We start from the raw sequence: 23,343 nt of genomic DNA, 5'->3' as shown, positions 1-23,343 counted from the left end.
CATGGCACCTTTTAACTCAATTTTTAAGTTTGGAACTTAAGGCTCTTACTATGTTGGTTAGATTTTAAGTGAACTAAAATCCTTAATCATGCAACATAATCAAGCTTTTGATCTCATGCATTTTAAGACATATTTAAAAGCAATAAATAACTTAAAACATGCATAAGATAAATGTGATCTAGTATGGCCCGACTTTATCTTGAAGCTTTAACTTCAAAGTCCGTCTTGAAAATCTCCGTGGGAGGCACCATTTTCTTCAAATAGGATAAGCTATAATTAAAACTAATTACAACTATTTGATGGTACGCATACCATATTTGAATTGAAAAACAACTTTGGTACTTTAGACAAATTACATTCAAATTAATGGTACGCAGACCATATTTTCTATCCTATTTGGGCCATACTAGTCACTTCATAACCTGCAAAACAGTACATATACAATATATACCATTCACCCATTCATTATCATGAATGGCCCACATAGCTGGTTAGTAAAACACATTATGCATCATGTAAACATTTGCAGCAATTAATCAAGGGCACCAATAATCTACCAATTATTCAGTCCTTATTAATTCTAATCAAGTTGTTTTAACCTTAAGGATTTGTAGACCTAATCAAGAGTTTATGACTAAAAGGGCTCCCACTTAAACCAATAAATTCATATGCTTTACTAATTTTAAACATAAAAATGTATTTCTAGTCTAACCGGAAACATACAAATTTAATTAAAATTTAAAGCTCATATAAATTTATAATTGAATCCAAAAAGTTTAATTTAATTTCAGTCGTATTTAAATTAATTCATGATTTTAATTTTAGTAAAATAATTAGAATAAATAAAATTTATTATAATTACAATATTAAAAATTATAATCCAAGAAAATAATTTAAATTATTAATTTTAAAATTAATTAAAATTACGTAAACTGAAAATTTCAAATTAAAATTTCAAAACGATCCAATCGCAACGCAACAACCCCACGCAACGCACGCCCATGGGCCACACGCACACAACCATCGCTGGTCATGTGCGCGCAGCCCATGCGCTGCGTCGCATCGCTGCTGCTCACCATCGCAAGGCATCACGCGAGCTGGTGCTCGCTGCACGCGCCAGCGCTCGATGCACGCGAGCCATCGCTCGCTGCGCGCGCTTGCCAGCGCTCGATCCATGCGAGCCATCGCTCGCTGCGCGCCTGCCTTTCCCGCACGCGAGCTTGCGCTCATCGCACGAGGCAGCAGTATGCGAGCTGGCGCTCGTGGCACGCTGTGCGTAGCGCTCGTGGCACGCGAGCTTGCGCTCGCTGCGCGCGAGGCTCCGCATGCTTGCGCGAGGCAGTGCGCGCTGTGGCGCAGCACGCTTGCTGCCCACACGCGACTGCTCGTGTCTTGCTCTCGCCCCTGCCCACACGCCCATTGCTCACAGCCCACGACACAAGGCAGGGTTGCTGCCTTGTGCTCGTGCACCATGCCCTTGCTCGCTGCATTCGTACCGCATGGGCGACGAGCTCCCTTGCTCGTCGTCGCATGCCCGCACTATACAACACCCCTTAAGGGTAACAAGTAGCGTCCATTGCTTTGTGCGTGCAAGTTATATGAGCGAATCGCATAAAATTTAAAAAATTTATATTTAAAATTAATGACAAATTAATAAATAATATTAATTTCATAATTTTAGGGCGAAAAATCGAAAATTTATTATTCAATTGATTTCGGATTAACATGGATTCAAGTCTAGGTCATAAAAATTTAAAATTTAACATAAATTTACAATTTTTTATGGTGGTTTTTAATCATAGGTATCTAATTAAATTATAATTAATTATGAAAATCAAATTAATTCTAAATTATTCTAATTTTCAACAAATTAATCATAATTACAAATTAGATTGCATAATTAACAAGGCTAGGCATTCAAACTTGTTAAACATATACATAGGTCAATCAAAAATTCAAGATTTATCAACAAGAATCGCAAATATTTAATTTAACATCTTAAATTTACGAAATTTTGCATTCGAAAAACTAAAACCTCCGAAAAGTCATAGTTAGGCTTCGAATTTGAGAATTCTGGGTTCGGCCAAAAAGTACTATTTTTGTCAAAATTTTAGAATGCCTTTTACATGCGGAATTGACACAAAAATCACTCGATTTGGATGAATAACGAAGAAACTGCCGAAAAACTGCGTACGTATAATTAAATAAACGCAATTTGCAATTAATTAACAATTACGAAAATTAATCACCCCTTTTAATTCTTGCAAATTTGTAATATTTAACCATGTTCATGCAATTTAAATTATGAAAATAATAAGAGGCTCGTGATACCACTGTGAGGTTATGATACATATGACAATTCATAAATCATGCGGAAAAACCATAAAGCCAGGAAAACATATTATTTACACATAATCATTTAGCATAGTTCAGATGCATACACTTTGTTGCGTGCCCTCCCTAGCTGCGCCCGAACCGAACAAGAACAAGTCTTTAGGACTCCAAGTGTCGTCCCTCCGTAGATAGTCCACAGCACGTCCGGATCCGCCTTAAGCTTGACCAACTAGGATCGCCCTTAAGGTACTACTTATTTTCGGCTAAATGGGCAAGAGTTATGGCTGATTTTTGTGCTTAAAAATCCTAGTTTTGAATGCTTGAAAACTTGTGTATAAACAATGACCCTAGGCCCTTATTTATAGAGGTATGGAAAAGGATTTGGAATCGTATTAGGATACTAATTTATTTAATTATAATCCTACTAGGATTCTAATTAAATAAACTAAATCTTTTAGGATTAGATTTAATCATATGACAAATCCCGGTAGCTTTAGGATTCGAGTAGCACACAAACACACACGCACGCACAGCAGCCCACGAGGGGCGCCATGCGCGCGCGCGCAGCCCGCGAGCTCGCAGCCCACTGCCGCAAGCCCACACGCTGCTGTAGCCTTGGCGCGCGCTGGGCCTGCCTTGCGGTGGGCCTGGCGCAGCCTTGGCTGGTGCGTTTGTGGCGCGCTGGCTTGCTGGGCGATGGCCCGGCTTCGTGCTGGGCCTTCGTCTGGCAGGCCTCGTCCGATGCTAATTCGTACGATACGCTTCCGATTAATTTCCCGATTCCGGAATTCATTTCCGATACGAACAATATTCAATATTTCCGATTCCGGAATCAATTTCCGTTTCGAACAAATATTTAATATTTCCGTTTCCGGAATTATTTTCCGATTCCGATAATATTTCCGATTCTGACAATATTTCCGTTTCCGGCAATATTTCCGATTCCGGCAATATTTCCATTTCCGATAATATTTTCCGATATGTACCATGTTTCCGTTTCCGGCAACATCTACGACTTGGATAATATTTATATTTCCGATACGATCCATATTTCCGTTTCCGGCAATATCATAGTTTTCGGAGTATTCATTTCTTGCCTGTGACGATCTCAGCTCCCACTGAAACCAAGATCCGTCGATTCCGAATATCCATAGATGGAGTATTTAATGCCATTAAATACTTGATCCGTTTACGTACTATTTGTGTGACCCTACGGGTTCAGTCAAGAGTAAGCTGTGGATTAATATCATTAATTCCACTTGAACTAAAGCGGCCTCTAGCTAGGCATTCAGCTCACTTGATCTCACTGAATTATTAACTTGTTAATTAATACTGAACCGCATTTATTAGACTTAACATTGAATGCATACTTGGACCAAGGGCATTATTTCCTTCAAATGGCGCATGATAAATGAACACCCAAGGGTTAAAATCTAAAGTGTCAACCAACAAAGTTATGGTCCAATAAATCTAAACCCGAAAGTTGCTTGGTCAAGTATTATAGGCTTACGCCACGTCATTATTTTGAGTCTAGGCCACCTCCTTATTCATACACGGGTTATAATCAGAAAGATTAATGAAAGTTTGAGTCTAAATCACAACTTCCAGTTAAAATCCGAGAAACCGGAATCTGAAAAAGAAGCAAAAAATTATTTTCGATGTAATTCTTTCGTTAAATTTCAATAAGGTAAAAACAACATTTTGAATCAACGCTATTTGCACATTTTAAGAAACGACTAAATACGCTTGCAAAGTAAGACAATTTAAAAGGTCCACCCTAGGCCTACTAAAGTTAAAGGTCCACTATAGGCCTACCAAACGAGGCTCACTCAGTCTCGCCTCGTGAGTCAAAGACCACAACCATCTACCTCTTAGTCCAAAAAAAAAAAAAAAATTGAAGAGTTTATGTCGGGGAGAAATCCAAAGCAAAAAGAAAAAAAGAGAAAGAAGGGAGAGCGAAAAGGGCGAGCCATGAAATATTTAGCCCGTACCTCCCAAAGTGCGAAATCTACCCAAATAAACGAAGGAAAAGAATTGAGTCAACCAATCCAAATCATAAAATTCTACGATGTTTACCCTTTCCAATCCTTATGCTCTTAGACGCCTTCGCTTTGGGGTCCCTGGTCAGCTCATTTAACCCATCCATGTTCTCATTGCCATAACCCAAGAAACCCTTACCTCAACTCTTGTTTTTTGAACTTGTTATCAACCGCAAACCACGCACGGCCATTGACACGTGCGTCATACCCGTTATTTCCAAAGCCCAAACCGATTATTACACCACCGTTAGCATAATGACCATATAACTTGATTGAATGCATCTTGTTGATATTCCCTTGAGCCGTCCCCATGCTACTCATTGGCCTTGGTTGATGTAAACTCATGACACTAGCACGAAGCTGCAAATTGTGAGCCCTAGCAGATGTAATCCTCATGCTTGACTAATACCTATACAAATTATCCCAACTCATTCAACCCATCTTTCAAACCGTCTTGAGTCACGAGTAAAAAAGAAGACAAATGAAAAAAGTACATTCTACACTTAACATAAGAAAAAAAATAAAAAAAATAAAAAAAATAAAATGTGAATAATACAAAAAGAAACTTTGCAAAGCGCCTCTAAAGTTAGTCTAAAAAGAAAAAGAAACATTTAGCGCACCAAAAAAAAAGATCCACCCAGAAACCATTTTCAGCGCCCACAGCTGGGCGCCGGAATCTTTAGCGCCCCAGTCTGGGCGCTGATTCCCTCTGCTTGCCAAATCTTGTCCAGAAGTGCTCGTCATTTTATCTGCACATGCACGGAAAAATAACGAACACTTGGGGGGTACAATACGTACCACAAAAAAAATACATGTACTCAAAAAATATGTAAACCAAGTTTTGGCTTACGGCAAGGCAGCAGATTAAAATAATAATAAACTTCACTTATTCTACCGTTTCAAATAATATGCTTCCACCTCATAACGTACTTGTTTAAAATCGGCATTCTAAGAAACCATTTTCTGGCTAAGAACTACGCAAGACCTGATTCCAAATTAAATCTATTTAAGGCGGATACGTAGGCAATCCATGATTCGGTCCAACCAATTTGCAAAAATATTAAAGCCTATAGAAAAACAAGAATAAGAAATAGAGTCCCTTATTGAAATTTAATTACTTGCAATCCAAGTCGAAAGAAAAATTTAAGTCAAAGACAGAATCCAAGTCATCAAGATGCCAAAATTAACGAGCACACATCGAAAAATAATAAGGGCACGTACCCTTGCCAGAAGGAGCACTCACACTCCTAGGCACTTAGCCAAGACTCAAAAAGATCGCTTTGCCTCAATTGAATGGGGGCTAGCGCAAGCGTCCATGACCTCTAAAGTACCCGACTTGACCCTCCCTAAAAGCGAACTAACTCACTTAAAGACTTTCTTTCACCACTAGACATAGTCGCTCACTTAAAGACCTTCTTTCACCAATAGACACAGTCATAATCGCCAACAAGTAGTAAAGGCAGTAAGCTTACAAAAAAGAGGATTGTTCTACGGCATCGCCCCATCGTTCCTTCGAACTCAGGGCACCCGCTCATGGTAATTCAAATGCTTGCTAATCCCCTTTGAAAAAAAATCAGACATTGTCAATAGGACTTGGCACTTAACCAAGGCTCACCCTACTCAGACATATGACACGGACATCTAAAATCGAAATTTAAAAAGCATCGTTAATGGGAAGACATAATAGCAACTGGGGGCTAAAAGATTGAAATGAAAGAGATAGGGAAGGAACTAAGTATACCTTGACCTTTTATACAGACATATACCAAGTAAATCTAAGTCAATTTGAAAACGGTTTATATTCCCGCAATTTTGGAAAAGATGGCCCTAAAAGCCTAAAACATATGCCAAACGGGCACAAGTATATCTTGACACCTGCACCCTGGCTTCCAGCAAATCCTTAGACAGCATTCCAAAAATCGTAACAGTATTCTGATTCACTCATGTAATCCTGTACGAACCCTTCTATAAGTCAACCTACTTAGGACACCTCGGATTGTACACAGTAGGACTCGGATTTTAAATAATTTTCAAATGATTTTTAAAAGACTTTTTCGAACATAATAAAGTGTCGCTGGTTTAAGCTAAGTATGCGTTTATCTCAATGTTGCAAGTAAGTCAAAGGCTTTCCAAATATGATTATGGGTAAAGAAAGGCACCTAGCTTTTGGACAAGGCACACTTCAACATGTGACTACCTTGACCATGGCAATGTCGCACAATACGACATTTACAAGAGAAGCAGCAAAATCACTACTCGAACATACCTTGCACTAAACGAGTCTGGTTCAAACTATTCATGACCCGTGTCACCATGAATGCATAAAAACGTATGCAAAGCATTATAGCACCAAGCCAATCCCGTAGCTACAATTGGAGGCTTGAGAAAAACACTCTAAAAATGCTCGAAATAACGATTTTATCGCAAATTCTCGACGCTAATGCTATACATACATCATAGGGGCACAATCCTAAGCTTTGATCGTGTAAAACGAACCTTATAATGGCTACAACCCCTCCCAAATTCTAAACGCTACTTAGAATATATAAAGTCACCCCACTAACAAGGGTAACTGAAAATCGCGAGTCACCAAAACTCCGATCAAACTACTACACATAACGCTCGCCCTACAAGCGCCCGTTACACAGTCTAAGTCGTTCCAAAGCAAAAGCGAAAGAAAAAATCAAGAAGGAAAAACTGTCGAAATTCTGCCCAGAAATCAATTTCAACGCCCAGAGCTGGGCGCCGATATCTTTAACGCCCCAGCCTGGGCGCTGAATCTTTCTGCTAGCCAAGTTTTGCCCAGATATAAAAAAAAAAAAAAAACACATATGAATCCTCGCATCGAACGAAGTGATAAGCCGTGCAAACCCACGCGGAAGGTGCTACACTTGTTCGAGCACCTGAACGAGGCGTGATGAAAGTACTCCAATGCAAAAAATAATGATGATATCCCAACACCTGGAGAAATGTTCTAATACATGCGGTTAGGCCACACAAGCCTACGTCGCACCGTAAGTTCAACCATCCCACGGTACAAGTCTAAAAAAAAGGGAGTAAGTCATATTGCACTAATGTAGGCACGACCAAGAGCATGTGTAAAAGAGGCAAAAAACTACTTATCGCCCAAATTCAAAATGCAAGCCACACTACTTCTACATTAAGGATTAAAAGTAGCAAAACATTACCTACCACAGAAGGGATAGCTCGCACCTACACGAGCGGAACCCCAAGGCATCTTTCTCGAAAGAACCTACAAAAATCGTACGCCAAAAGGAAGCATCCCAACATGCATACTTGGGGGCTCCAAGCTACGAAACAACCATAGAAAAATAAAAAATCTCGAAGCAAATGTTTGAACAATCGAAAGGGCACGATGTTTGAGCCCACTTCATGAATGGGCCTAAACCCTATCAAGCTTCTAAGCAAACTATTCAAAATCAGTCATTGCTCAAAAAAAAAAAAATGATTCAAACAAACTGATTAATGGACCGCACACAACGGCCATTCTATGAACGCTCGTTCGCACACACATATAATCTTTTCTAAGTATCGAACATTTACGAACGCGTTCAAAAGAAAAAAAAGGGGAAAACGGACGAACAAGAGGCCGGCTGTGTCATCAAGAAACCTCGACAGAAATTATTTTTAACGCCCAGCGCCGGGCGCCGAAATCATTAACGCCCAGGCATGGGCGCCGAAAATGATTCCAGACCCAAAAAACATCTCTGACTTCTATAGGGCCCTGCCATATTTATTCGACTTAAAAATTGCCGATTCCTTTACTGAAAGTCGCACCTCACGGCTTTGTTAAAAGTAGCACACCACTACGAAGATCGCTCGCACTTACGAGAACGATCCCAAACACGATCAAGGACATTACAGAATGCGTATCCCCAAGGAACCTCTTTGACAAGAAATGACCGTCAAGCACGAATGCTTGGGGGCTCGAAAGAAAATATATATTGTGCAAAGTTAAAACAATATTCCCAGACTACGCTGTACGAAGTCCCGTGTTTGGATGTCTCAAAAAATAAAACCGGCTTACGACCTCAAGACAAAGGTCGCCATTGACACTTATACATAGTCCCCTAATCAAGGACCCAGGTAGTGGCAAGATTGAGTCGTAAAGACTAGCTCAAAACCATGAAAGATGATGACCACAAGACAATGGTCCGTCTAAACACGTTGTCAACCCACATTCAGGTTACAACTAAAATCCGAGCATCCCTCGAAAGAATTCGCTCTTGCAAGAATGAATAAAAGAAATTCTCAAAAGAAATCACAAGAACAAATGAAATAGGGACTTGCCCACCTCAATCAGGCAAGATCGCACCACGAACCGCGCGAGTTCTAAATAGAAAAACGAATTCAGGGATGTCCACCCTTAGCGGACAGGGCTCGCCCACCTTCAGCGGGCGGGGTCTGCGACACTAGCCGCGCAGATCCTCAGTTTTCGAAAAATAGAATCTTCAAAAAACAAAATGAAACAGGCTCGCCATCTTCAGCCGGCGGGGTCTACGTCACAAACCGCGTAGGTCCTTATTTTCAAAAAAAACACAAAACAAATTTCAAAATAGATTCGTCCACTTCTATCGGACGGGGTGTCCACCCTTAGCGGACAGGTTCGCCATCTTTAGCCGGCGGGGTCTACGTCACAAACCGCGTAGGTCCTTATTTTAAAAAAAAACACAAAACAAATTTCAAAATAGATTCGTCCACTTCTATCGAACGAGGTGTCCACCCTTAGCGGACAGGTTCGCCATCTTTAGCCGGCGGGGTCTACGTCACAAACCGCGTAGGTCCTTATTTTCAAATTTCAAAAACAGATTCGTCCACTTCTATCGGACGGGGTGTCCACCCTTAGCGGACAGGCTCGCCATCTTTAGCCGGCGGGGTCCTTAGTCGCTGCAGCAATAACTTTTTCTGGTTTTCCCTTTTTCCAAAAATTAAAGGATTGGTTTTCCGTTTTTCCAAAAAAGAGCGATGTGCTGGATTTTCCTTTGTTTTACGTCCTATAAAAACAAGGGGGTTTTCTCGTTTAGCTAGCCCTGAAAATGAGAATCTTTAAAAACATTTTTACCTCGTGATTGGGCTTGGCCAGGCCCAATTACACTTTATAGCTTTGATTTCGAAAACATCTGTAGCTACTCCCAATGACAAAGTGAGGGAGTTTCTACGCACCTTTAGATCCTTCCAATGACAAAGTGAGGAAGTTTCTATACTATCAGTTGACAAATCCCAATGACACGTGAGGGATATGTCGACACTTCAAAGTGATGACCCTTAACTCAAATGTTATCACTCGGGGGCTCGTGAGACCCTCGCAAAACAGGTCACATACACCATGGCTTGTGTGACGCACTCCGTCTAGTACTTTGACCATCGTCTTACTCCAAGACTCAGTCAAAGTGGGGGCTAACTGTAGACAACTACTTTTGTCCCCATTCCCGAAAGGGAAAGGTTCGATGATGAAAGCGTAAATCTCCACTTGACAACGCATCTCCTATAAAATAAATGAATCTCAATTCCCCTTTTCATTTCACCCGAAACCTGCTATTTATGGAAACCTGCTAAAAATAGTAACTGCCGTAAAGGGTAGCTTCTAAAAGTGGCAAGTCATAAAAGATAGAAACCTGTCAGAATTAGGTGTTGCACTCCAACATAAATCTTAAATGAGATAGAAAACTGTGAGAATCCTATTCCTAATATGATTCGGAAATAAGAGTTACGTATTAATTAAAATCCTAACGAGCCTAGAGTTCGTAACGGGCCCAGACGCATTCCGTCATGAAATTGATACGCACTAAAAGACTCGATTAAGTCTCAAACACTACGGATTTCAGGAATCCGAATCTGACTAAGAAAACAGCCTAGACCCTACTTTCAACGCCTGGCTCTAGGCGCCGAAATCTTCGGCGCCCAGGCCTGGGCGCTGAAAATACCTGGGTACGTGTTTTTTCCTAATTCTTTGTGGATTAGAACTCTATAATTCTATCTTTCCACGAACTCTTCCCTATAAATACAGCCCCAAATTCGACGTGAAAAATACAACGATGACACCACACACGATTCATATTATGAGTATTGACTCCAACCCCTTAGCCTAAGCCAAAGTGGTTAGTTTGAGATTCGTTAAATAAAAAGGAGAAATAGCAAAGTCAAAGTGGTTAGTTTTCTGAGAACCGTGACGCACCTCTCAAGGGTGCGTCGTAATGTGTCCCTTCTCGATGATTTAATTGCTTTCCTCACCCTTTTTATGAACTGTTAAACAAACTAAATCTGATTGTTCTACCACGCCTAACAAATATAATATTTTTGGGAAATTGGATTATCATGCTAGGTTCCTTAATACTATTTAAATCAGATAATCACGATCGATCTAGTATTATATGTTGCATATTGCTAAAATCAACTCAGATTAGTTTAATAGTTAACGCATGTCCCTTCAATTATTTATGCTGAGCTAGTAAGGATATCCTGCCTCTGGAGTTATCGACGAGCGAAGTACTCCTCTCGGTAGTTACAGTCCCCCGAACCCTCAATCTCTACCTTGCGGGTGTATGTTGAGAGATCCCCACACCAAGGATCACAAGGGAACCTACGGCCGTCGTGGTCAAACATAATTGCACTCCCTTTATGTCACGATAACCGGGTTTTGTCAGTTTTTCTCATTGTCGTTAAAAACTGAATGGCGACTCCTATATTACTAGTCAATTGGGTGTAAACTCACAGGAAATCCAATTACACTTGATTGAATAAAAGAATCGTCACACCCACGAGGGACGAGGTCACGCATTAGCCTCGTGCTTTTTCGACCCCCTCACAGTGGTCAAACATAATTTCACTCCCTTTATGTCACGATAACCGGGCTTTGTCAGTTTTTCTCATTGTCATTAAAAACTGAATGGCGACTCCTATATTACTAGTCAATTGGGTGTAAACTCACAGGAAATCCAATTACACTTGATTTGACAAAAAGAAGCGTCACACCTACGAGGGACGAGGTCACGCATTAGCCTCGTGCTTTTTCGACCCCCTCACAGTGGCGACTCCACTGGGGATAGTGAAGGAAATACTCGTGCTTGTAGGTAATGAAAATAGTCGAAGGGTGAAACGATCCTACCCCGCGTTTATTTCCCCATCAAGTTGGGACGACCTGAAAATCAGCATATTAATGTGAACGGGCAGAACCGCATAACGTATCTTGGCTCCCTCAGGGAGTTCGGACTAAGGCTACCCATCGCCGACCGGGGGGTGAATACGCTTCGAATGTTGTCCACTCGGCACTTTCGCTAGTAGTACACCCGTCCCAAACCCAATCGCTCGCCCATTAGGTCCCTCTCATTGGTGCATGCCCCCTTGGCTTACATCGTGATTGGCCTCTTGGGTGAAATTCGTCTGTTGAAGACACTACCCCGACCGGGGCATGTGTTGGATCTGCGATAGAAGCTGTACCAAGCCAGGCGCAAATGCTACCCATAGAAGCCTATCATAAAACTACATGACATGTTATTATTGCCTCATGATCTAATGTTAGTTATGTGTAGAGAAATATATGATTGTGTAACAAACCATGCTAGAAAACCAACGACCTTAAAAAATTGCCCAAACATTCATAAACCAATTGGCCAAATAGTTATACCAAAATACGTGTTCCGCAAACTCTGCACAACGCGTAAAGGACGTTATTAGGCAAGCACGCTAAATCAAAGTCGCATAAACAAAAAGTAGACGTAAACAGAAAACGAGAACCAGCCAGGGACGCATTTTCAACGCCCCTGGCTGGGCGCCAAAATTTCTCACGCCCTACACTGGGCGCTGAAGTTGCTGCCTGGCCTTCTGGTCAGGCGCAGCAGCCTCGGTGCCCGCGCAAAAAACACGTAGCAAAAAAAAGCCATTCGTAAAAATTGCTACGAGGGCGTAAGAAAAAGCACTCGATTCTAAAAGCGACTTATAAAAAATAAATAACTCTTTGTGTCGTTGTTAGGCCTCCTACGACGACAATACTCGGCACCAAAACCGAACATGCTAATAACTATGAATGTCACAACGGGAAAGTGTTTCGAAAATCCAAAGAATGACCAAAAGAAAAACCAAAAAGTGCACCAACAAAAGAAAGAGCGAAAAGACCAATAGAGAGAGTCAAAGTCTAGACTAAGTAATGCTTGAAACTTTGGGGCCTAAACTTTAGGTTATCTTATGCATAGGACTGGTCCTGCCACTTGGTGTCGATCGGGAAATCAAAGGTTAGTGCGTCTCGAAGATACATCGCCAACACCAGGTTTAGTGACTCCAAGCTCCGTCCGTCATCCCTCATTTCAAGGATCTCCGCTTCCCCAACCTCGATTCGCACCCTCAAACATGTCCATCGAAGAATTGCGAGACCAGATGGTCCAAATGACCCAACTTATGGGCCAACTGAAAATGGAAAACGAAGCCTTAGCGGCTGCACAGGCCAAAAATGACCTCGATAACGAGAAGAGGATTGAAAAAATGGTCCTACAGCAAACCATGGGGAGCAAGTACTTCTCCCTCGATCCTGAACCTTTTCCTGGAAAACTACCAGAAAAGTTTAGTTCATCTGACTTACCAAAGTTTAAGGCCACAAACAATCCCCGTGATCATCTATTGAGCTTTGTGAATGCCATGAACTTGAAGGGCGTGGAAAAGTCCATGTATTTACCTGCCTTTCCTTTATCCTTGGAACCTGTGCCGCTCAAATGGTACTACCACCAGGACCCTAAGCTCTTCCCCACTTGGGAAGACTTTGTCAATGTCTTCATCAAGCAATACTCGTCGAACATGGATTTTCAAGTCACCATGCGCGAGCTGGAGGTTCTCTTCCAAAAGAAAAATGAGGGTTTCACAACCTAGTTTGCTAGATGGAGGGACCAGGCGGCCCAACTAATCAATAGGCCTCCTGAAACAGAATTGGTCCAAAAATTCATTGACAACCTGGACCCGGCTTACAGACAACACCTTAGGTACCTGGGACTTGACACTTTCAAAAGAGTTTATGATGTGGGAATAAAGATCGAGGATGACCTCGCAAAAACAATACAAAGTAAGCCCGCATACAAAAGCAACACCTACAACAGGGGCAACACATCCCAAGCCCAAGAAGTCCATGCCGTAGAGGAGACTCCCGCCCGAAGAAGCCCTGGAAGATGGGTCCGAGACCGAAAATTTGCCCCACTCGGGTCGACTTTGGTACAAGCCTTTGAAAGACTAACCAATCAAGGAAAATTGAGGCCTATAGGCCCCACCCGTGACCCTCCTGTCAAGAGCAAATATTGGGTCGAAGGTACTTACTGCAAATTCCATCAAGGAAATGGGCATGACACTGAAAACTGCTGGAATCTAAAAAATATGATCCAGGACATGATAGAGGATGAAGTGATACCTCTCCCTATCGTTGGCAAACCCAACAACAACAAGAGCCCACTCGGCTCTTATCACATCTCTCTCGACCAACCAGAAAATGAGAACTTCGACCCTACGGTGTATATTACACCTCAAGGTGCACCACTCGCTGTGGTCCCTATGGATCGAATCGAGAGAGAAGTGTGCGGTGTGTGGGATGATGATGCTGAAGATATCTACCTATCTCAAGTATCGGGCCAGGACCTCTTTACTGAAACTTGGCCCGGGTATGCTCTCATTGACACCACCCCTCAGTAACCCGAAGTCGACAATCTCACCCGATCCTGAAGGATATATCAACCGGATATTCGCCCACCTCCTATGGATGATATCCCAGTCAGACAAACTCCTGAGAATGGACGGCACACCACCGTCGCAGAAGTCATTGAAAATCCTCTCTTGAAGCAACTAAAAAGGACTAAGGCCGAGATTACCATCTGGGATCTCATGTGTACTTCAAAGGAACATCGCGAAAAGCTTATTTGCTCACTTGACCTCATCTCAGTGCCTACGGATATCACACCTGACTCGTTGGTTAACCACGTCACGAGAGATGCTGGAGAAAAGGCCATAGTTTTCACTGACAAAGACTTGCCCAAAGAGGGGGGTGCTCACAATAAATCCCTCTATCTAGTGGTTGGATGCAAAGGACAAAACATCCCCCTAGCGCTCGTAGATAACGGTTCGGCAGTTAACGTTTGCCCATTGCGAACCGCCCATTGCTTGGGGCTAGGAAACGATGACTTCCAAACCTCCACGCAAGGGGTACGAGCCTATGATAACTCTTGAAGGCCTGTGTTGGGAAAAATCAACCTTACCATACAAACCAGGCATGTGGCACGCACCACGGAGTTTCAAATAATCGAGATCAAGCCCACTTTCAACCTCCTCTTGGGGCGACCTTGGCTCCATGACTTAGGAGGTGTGGCTTCTACCTTGCACCAAATGGTTAAACTTAACCATAACGGGGTAATACTGGAAATCCGCGCCCCTCCTCTCGACATCAGTTGTACTATGGTTGGAACGGCCGAAACTACAGACGACCTATATGGGTTTCAAATGGATGAAGCAATCAAGTTCATCGAAGACTATGATCCAGCATTCCTAGATCCGCGCGCATCCCGAGTCATCCCTAGAATGCTGTTAGCTCAAGGTTATTTTCCAGGAACCCCATTGGGCATAAGGAAGAAGGAATGCACATTCCATCCTTTACCCAACAAATCTACTCCCTTTGGCTTAGGCTATGAACCAACGGAGGAAGATATTGCTGACCGCCTGTCTGGGCTACGCCTTAACAAGGCCAAACAAACCACCCTCCTTCCCCCGTATCAAAAAACCCTTAACGGGATGTTCATTCGGGAAGGAGAAGAACACCCATGCTGTGATTTCCCTGAACCCTTCGTTCAGGATGGCTTGCTAAAACCCGGATTTGAAATTTTCCATGACTGCCACACCTTGGATGAGGCACCCCACCTCACCAAGACCAAAACAGCTGAAATATTAGACAACCAGGCTCTATGGACACTGTTTAACGAATCGAGGCCTATGGAGGACGAGACTGTGATGACTACCCTAGCTTTACAAGATGAAGGTTTCGACCCAACCCGGTTAATCGCTCCTGCATCAACACTAGAAGAGATCGATAACGGATGGGTGAAGACATATCAGTGGGTCAACGCAAAAGGAATAGAATTCAAGATGAGTACTGGTGAAGGACCAAAGTTTTACGAGACTAAACCCAAGGCTTGAGCCATATAGAGCACCTTAGTAAAAAGCGCCTAGTAGTTGTTTAGATTGGTAGAAAAAAAATAAAGGCTTTAGATGGTCCTAAGACCCCTTAGAATATAGGTTAATTTTATTGCAGTGTGTTTTCCTTACTTTCCAAATTAATAAAGGCGTAATATTTCTCCTAAAAACTTTTATTCTAACACTAAATGAGCACCAAACGTACTTGCAAAGAGGCAGCCCACTCTAGGCCCAATAAACAAGGCCCACTCGGTCTTGAATCGTGACATCGAAATTCATCAAACCCCAAAAAGAACCACATTATCATATTACCAAAAGATATGGGTCTAACCCATGCAACCCAAAGAAAGCAAAAGAAACCATGCAAATGTTGCTCAAGAAAAAAACTCATAAAAATAAACACCGCCCCCAGCATCAACACGCACCTCAGCCCACTCAAAAGCTTACACAAAGATCTTCACATCTTCCACACACTAACCCTATTCTCAAAACCGTTTCGAGTCACGAATAGGAAAAATTAATCCGGACAAAAATGCGTCTCATGTTAACAGTCAAAAAAGCCTCTGAAATAGCCTCAAAATTGATTTTAATACGAGTAAAAAGCAAAGCACAAAACAAAGAGAAAAGAAATAAATGCAAGAACATGTGAAGCAAAGCCTCAAAAACGACCGCCCAAAAATCATTTTCAGCGCCCAGGGCTGGGCGCCGAAATCTTTGACGCCCCAGCCTGGGCGTTGAAACTCTCTGCCTGCCTAAATTTTTTTCCAGAAGTGCTCGTCATTTTATCCGCACATAACGGAAAAATAACGAACACTTGGGGGGTACAACATGTATTCAGATATGCGTACCAAAAAATAGCCGTACAAAAAACACATGGAATTTCATTTTTATACGCGGCTTACGGCAAAAACAGCAGACTAAAATAATGATAATACTTCACTCATTTTACCGATTAAATAATATGTTTCCACCTCAGGGCATATCTATTAAAATTCGGCATCCTAGAATTTATTTTAGCTAGAACTACGCGCGACCTGATTCTAACAAAGATACGTAGGCAATCCTATTTATGGATTCGGTCCAATTAAATAAAAAATATATATACATTGTGCAAAAGTGTTAGACATATATAAAATATAAAAAAAAAAGGAGAAGCAAAAACGAAAGTAAAAAATAAAATACGCCTTTATTAAACAATAATAAGAAGGAAAAGAAAAGTGCTAAGAAGGAAAAAACAAACACAACTGAAATAAATAAAGGGCACCTACACCCTAGCAAGAACTACACTATTCTAGTTCTTCCTGATCATCAAATAAAGTTTTGTAGAGGGAAATGTTCGCAGGATCCACCCCCACGGTCTTCTGCGCTGCCCCTATATCAATCTCCATAAGAACCGGCTCCTGGACACTAACTTCCAAAGATGCCAAGACTTTAGAAACATTCTCAGTTTGAACAGTTACAGCCCGCTCAGCCTCAAGGACACAGACAATGGTGGGGGAAGGATTATCAACATCAACTGAATTAGTCACTGTTTCTACTGGCGGTTGAGCCTTCCTAACCCATACATTGTTCCGGCGACGATCTCCGCGAGAGCTTGCATTTCTTTTAACAACGGCAGGCCCCTTCATGTTAGGCATCTTCTTAGGCCTAGAACTGGAATGAGGAGGAACTTCCTTTCGCTTTCGATCAGGACGAGTTTTCACAGTCTTAATACCATGGGTGCAGAATCACGACCCTCATATTTAACCCGAATACGAGGTATCAAAAGCTCAGTCGGCTCCCCATTTCGAGCCTCGGTCCTCACAACTTTATCATCGGAACTCATCCACAACTTGTAGTTTTCAGAAAGACCCACAAAGCCATTTGTAGCTACGGCCCAACGCGGGAGACCATCTTAATACTTAGCCCATGCTTGAACCCCTGCTTGTGAAAAGGCCGCTACTTTAGGTGGTACCGTATCAGAAAAGGGGATAGTCTGCCTTAAGCCGTATTGACGCATGACTCGGTAAGGAAAGATATAAATGGGCCGGGATAGCCCCAACAAAGAAACATAAACCGATACATCGGACCCCCCCGTCATAGTAGTCAAACCCCACCACGGTACCACCCACTTAATAGAACAGATACCATGAGTAAAAAAAAGAGGCCCACTCGGCCTCGTCCTGGCCTCGGTGCAAATACTTCCGGTTACCCAAGGCTATAGGGCGATAATGTTTAGGATCGACAGGAGTTTCTAAGAGCCTAAGTCGTTCCATGAGCCAGATCTGCAAAAAACAGGTACGATCAGATCAATCAATAAACAAAAAAAACGAAACCTGGGGGCGCAGTTTCAACGCCCAGGACCAGGCGCCGAAAATTCTAACGCCCAGCCCTGGGCGCTGAAACTCAGCTCCAGGCAGTATGCAAAAAAAACATACATGTGCGCAAGGAAAAGATCGATTACCTGCAGCAATAGGGGGCTCCCCTTAAAATATTCAGATTTGGCATCCTTCTTCAGCTCATCCGCACTCAGCAAAGTCTCGGCAACAACCAACGGCATAATAGAATAGCAACTTTCCATCTGGCTAATCAAGGGGATCAACCTTATGTCACCGAACTCACCATTGTTATTCGACAGCAAATAATGATTCAACAAGCAAAATACAAGGGCTCGAATGTTCAATTTCTGTTCGGTCATATTTTTACTAGGTCTAAAGTGATGTTTTACAAGCTTTGCCAAATTAACCTCATGACCTACAACAATCTCAGCAAGCATGTTAGCATCTAGTCCTAGGAAAGACCCTATGGTTGTTTTACCCTCTTCAATGGTGGCAGGAGTAGCATTAGTAGGATAACCAAGGATCGCAGCAAATTCATCTGGCAAAGGACATATTTCGTTGCCCCGAAAGACAAAAACATGATGATTAGAATCCCAAAATCTTAGGGCTGCATGCAGAAAGTTATAATCAATATTAATTTGTTGTAAGCCTAAAAGTGCCTCTAAGTGGTATTCTTTCAACAAAGCCTTTTCTGTAGGAGTAAGGGCTCGTAGCCAACGCCTAACAGCTCGTTGGAGTGAGAAGGGAGGAATCGACATGACAAAAGCAAGGAGGAATTAAAGCTAAGAAACTATAAGAGACACTTACAAAATAGGCTTATAGCAACGGCAATAAATCGTTACCATAGACCAATAAAATGTTGTAATAGGCTTATAGCAACGGTTTAAAAACCGTTACCAATAGGGGGCGTTGCTATAAGTCAATGGCAACAGTTTCCCGGATTTAGGCAACAGTTATGATAAACCGTTGCCAAAAATAACTAAGGCAACACTTTTTGTAGGCAACACTTTTAACCTATGGCAACAGTTATTCAACAACTTAAGCCAATATTTACACATTTAAGGCAACTGTTTTCTCCAACTTAAGGCAACACTTATTAGTTTGGTGTTGGTAGAAGTTTAAAACTAAAGCAACATTTTCTTATACTTATGGTAACACATCCAATTATACTTATAGCAACGCTTTCTATTGAGTGTATGACAACGCTTTTGGTTTTGATTATATGGCAACGTATTCAATTGGTCTAAAGCTACGCTCTCGAATGGATTTAGTTATCCATAAATATGTAATAAATATGGGCTGCGTATAATAAGATTTTCATAACAAATAAGTTCAAAAAACGTATACATTTCATGTAGCTTAATTCTATAAGCATAATATCTATTACAGTTGTCTGAATAGTAAAAAAAAATATAGGTTCTAAAACTAAATCCATTAAAATAAAAAATATCCTGCGATCACGATCCGATAACTTTATTTTTCAAAACCTATATAATAATTATGTGCCAAAACCCCTGTGAATCTTCACATATTTAAAGTAGCTTGTAATTCTTGAATATATGCACCATCCTGCACAACAAACAAATCAAGTGTAACACATAAGAAACTTATTATCAATGAAATTCAAATACGTAATAAAAAAAAAGCTAAAAATGAGAGCTAAACCTTAAGAATAATGGGTAAATGACAACGTTTTTCAATACCAAATGATTAATGTAAATTTATCAAGACTCACATTGTACACCCTTATATATTACAAAAGTCTGTAACATAAAATGATAGTGAAAGTGGAAATTCCGACAAAGTTTATTTAAAATTGAACTATCCACAAAAATGGAACTAATTAAAACTTGTTCCAAATCCATGTGACAAATTATTTCAATCGAATATGAACAATTTTGAAACAATTACAAATCGATGAAGAAAAATAAGGTACAAACAAAATAAGTTCAAATAAGTTAAATTCAGTTATTCAGGTCAAAACATATATAGCCATAATATAACTAATTTGTACTTATCAAACTTTATGCAAGAATATATTGGTTGTAAAATGAATTTAAAATTCGTAACCAGCACTTAACCAAACTTATATTGCCTAAATAATTTTTAAAGGATGGAAAGAGCAAGGCCTCTAATTCGTCAAACAATATTAGATAATTGCCAGAACTTAACCAAACTTATATTGCCTAAATAATTTTTAAAGGATGAAAAGAACAAGACCTTTAATTCGTCAAACAATATTAGATAGAGAAAACACGTAGCTAATGATAAGGGTAAACAACATTAATTAAAAAATAAAATATAAGAAACAACAACATAGCAATTACTTATATGTGTCACTAGGACAAGGAAATGAAAAAGGTCAGAAATAGTAACAACTTCATAGAATAGGAAACCCGATGAATCACTTGAGAAGAGAGAGTTCAAAAGGATCACATAATTAAGAAGCACAATATCAGTACAATTGATACTAAGGTACAAAGAAGTGTGAATTCTTGTTTTTTATGTACTTTGGTCTTTGGGTGTACCTATTGGTGAATGCATTTTCCAAAACATAACTTGACATTGAATGTGACCAAAGTTTTATGATACTGAATGTAACCAAATTAAAGCTTGTGTTTTTGGGGTCTGCAGGTGCTTAGAAGTTCTTTTAAGAAACTTAAAAGACTGGTATCTACAAGAATCCGAGTACTAATCCCAAAAGCGTGAATTACCTTGGATGGAGTTGTTCTGTTCTATATCACGGCTTAGATCGAAGAATGTCGCATTTCTAGTTGTGACGGTCTCACACCTCAGGCACTTTGTTTCATTTGTTAATATACCCAGAATTTGTGTCTTCCCATCAGTAACCATGAAATATTTGTCCTACTCAAACATACATATTTGTGGTCCACTCTCACCAATGTAGATCTGATTCATAGAAACATTACATGCCAGTTCTTAGTTCTTGTGTTACAAAAGCATAACTACTGAAAACACAGGCTTAACACTCATAAGCTATAACTAATTTAAATAACAATTAATTTCCGTTACAACAAACCAAAAATAATCAAAACGATAAAGTTACTCAAAAACTCAATAAGAAGAAATCACAAATCGGTGATTGGAAGTACCTTTGATTCCAAGAGAAGATTGCCCAGAACCAACAGCAGAGCGTGCTTGGTCTGCACTTGCTTACCGGAAGGGCTGTTTCATAGCAACATTTCAAAATCAAACTAACCCAGTAAGTATTCATATACGAAGGTAACCTACTCAAGTATCAAGTTGTAGAACCGAGTTAATGAAAAAACTTTATAGGAGTTTCATGTTAGATTCGAGATAATATATGGTGTTATCATATGGGGTAGATTCAACCACTTTTCAATGATTTGCTGACTTCTGCTTTGGATATGATTCTGTTCTGACAAAAGAAGAGAGCCAGAATAGGCAGTACTAGGGTACAATTATAAACAGAACATATTACGTCCAGATTTCGAAAACAAATAAAGGTATAAACTGAAGAAACATGACACATTCGAGTGATTCCACAACAATAAAAAGAAAAATAATTAAGGACCATGTCATATATTCTCCTATATCATATAGCATTTCAAAATAAAACTCAAAAACAAGAACACTAATGGTACAGAAATAACAATCAAGCTTAGACAAAACCAACAACCATGAGGAAAGAGACTGCAGCAATAAGGAAAACAGGCATGACCGGGGACGGTCTCATTTCAAGGAGCGAAAGGTAAAGACATGTGGAGTATAATCTTTGAGTGCTTTGGTTTCAAATCAAGGGTTATATCTTAGGTTTATACTGGGCATTTTGGCGTGTCTTCACACCCAACCTACCCCTAACCTAGCTAGGTCGTATATTCGATCAGTACATCTGAAACAAATAAAGGTCATCTCGGTAAAAAGCCCCAACATCTCTCTACCACTAGGGAAATGAAGGGTCTAGACGAGGCTGACATAACTATCATTTCGAAGAATCCATGTTTGATCTTCAAATTGTACTTTTAATTTCTATTACATGAAAGTTCAGCGCATCTGATTCATAAAGTTTCCGTTTTTCATCTGCATTCCATGAATTTCAAATTTTCAAGAGTCACGGGACTAACTAACATCTAAATTAACTTGCTAATCATAACTACTATTTTACCTACTTTTAGTGGTGCTCGCCAAATTTCAAAGGAAACCACCACCAACATCATACTACAACAAAATTTTCTTTACCTGGCAAACTTCAAGATGAATATTTTCTTTACTATACAACACCTCAGTTTCTTTTTTACTCCAAAACCCCCTCAAAAATAGGTTGCAGTTCATGTATTCAATTTCAACTGACAGAAAATTGACCATGCCAAAGTCTGTAACAATCATAGAAATGTAATTTGAAGGAGTCGCATTGTACCTATTAAAAGACAGCAGAGGAGTTTTGAGAGTTATGAAATGAACCAAACAATTTAATAGGAAAACGCACTTTAGAAGTTGCATTAGGGTCAACTGCCAAAAAAGTACAGGCATAAGAACGCAAGCATGTAGTGATTGAAATATAGATAAATAGAACATATTAAGATAATCAATGGGAAACCTACATACCAAGTTCATTAAAATATATTGAATCAAGTTGGGCCCTTTCATGAAAATTATATGCTTTACAACAAACCAACACCAGAATATGGAAGGCATTAGCCACCAAAGATAGACAAGCAGTCTTAACAGTAAAGAATTCCATTAATAAAACTGAAGCAGGCCCCAAATAAAATTCGAGTGACTTCATGATAGTCTATGAAACAACATTTGTATGTGTGTATATGAGGTTCAGACCCCCTAGTTACAAATCTGCTAAGTAAAAGTTGAACCTCGAGCTTTGGACGAGAATCCACTATGATTACGCGAAATTGTTTCCTCGTCTCATGCCACAACAACATGTGGATACCTCAACTATGGTTTAAATGCATATAATGATGTAGTGAACTAACCATAGAAAGTGAAATCAAATGTGGAACATGATTGGAAATATACCAAGAAAAACAACTTGATTCACTAAAAGGAAATAACATGAATGAAATATTACTCACAAACAGAGAAATAATGGCAGCAGTGATGTTTCAGCTGGTTATACTTTCTACAAACTCGAACTTTTGTACTTGATTGGTCATTCTGCATCCACCAAAGCCGAATGCAGTCAATGGATCATTACCACCTTTCTCGTCACCTATACAACAAAACTTCAATTCAGGTGCACATAACCCATATCAGTGAAAACAACAGAAAAGTAATTCCACATTAACATGGCTAACTGCAAGTTGAAAACAAAACATTACTTGATTTAGCAAGGCTTGACAAAAGCTAGATACTACTTGGCTATGGCATTCAAAATTTTACACAAAATCATTAAAATAGAAAAAGGTCCATAATTGACATGATATATTCATGGTACCAACAATCTAATACAGCTAAACTACAGCATAAGTAATTAAGCTTCTAAT

At 40.3% G+C, this 23,343-nt stretch overlaps 1 long non-coding RNA gene across 1 annotated transcript; it reads right to left on the bottom strand.

The window, feature by feature from the left end:
* Positions 1-20,706: 20,706 nt before the first annotated feature.
* LOC130459843 (uncharacterized) lies at positions 20,707-23,041 on the bottom strand. Its single transcript, XR_008919518.1, has 3 exons — positions 22,933-23,041; positions 20,977-21,049; positions 20,707-20,773 (listed from the first exon to the last, which is right to left on the bottom strand). It is a non-coding gene; the product is annotated as an uncharacterized lncRNA (long non-coding RNA).
* Positions 23,042-23,343: the final 302 nt, after the last annotated feature.

This window comes from Spinacia oleracea, chromosome 4 (assembly GCF_020520425.1).
Source record: "Spinacia oleracea cultivar Varoflay chromosome 4, BTI_SOV_V1, whole genome shotgun sequence".
Classification (NCBI taxonomy): domain Eukaryota; kingdom Viridiplantae; phylum Streptophyta; class Magnoliopsida; order Caryophyllales; family Amaranthaceae; genus Spinacia; species Spinacia oleracea.
This window is presented reverse-complemented; position numbering and strand designations above follow the sequence as displayed.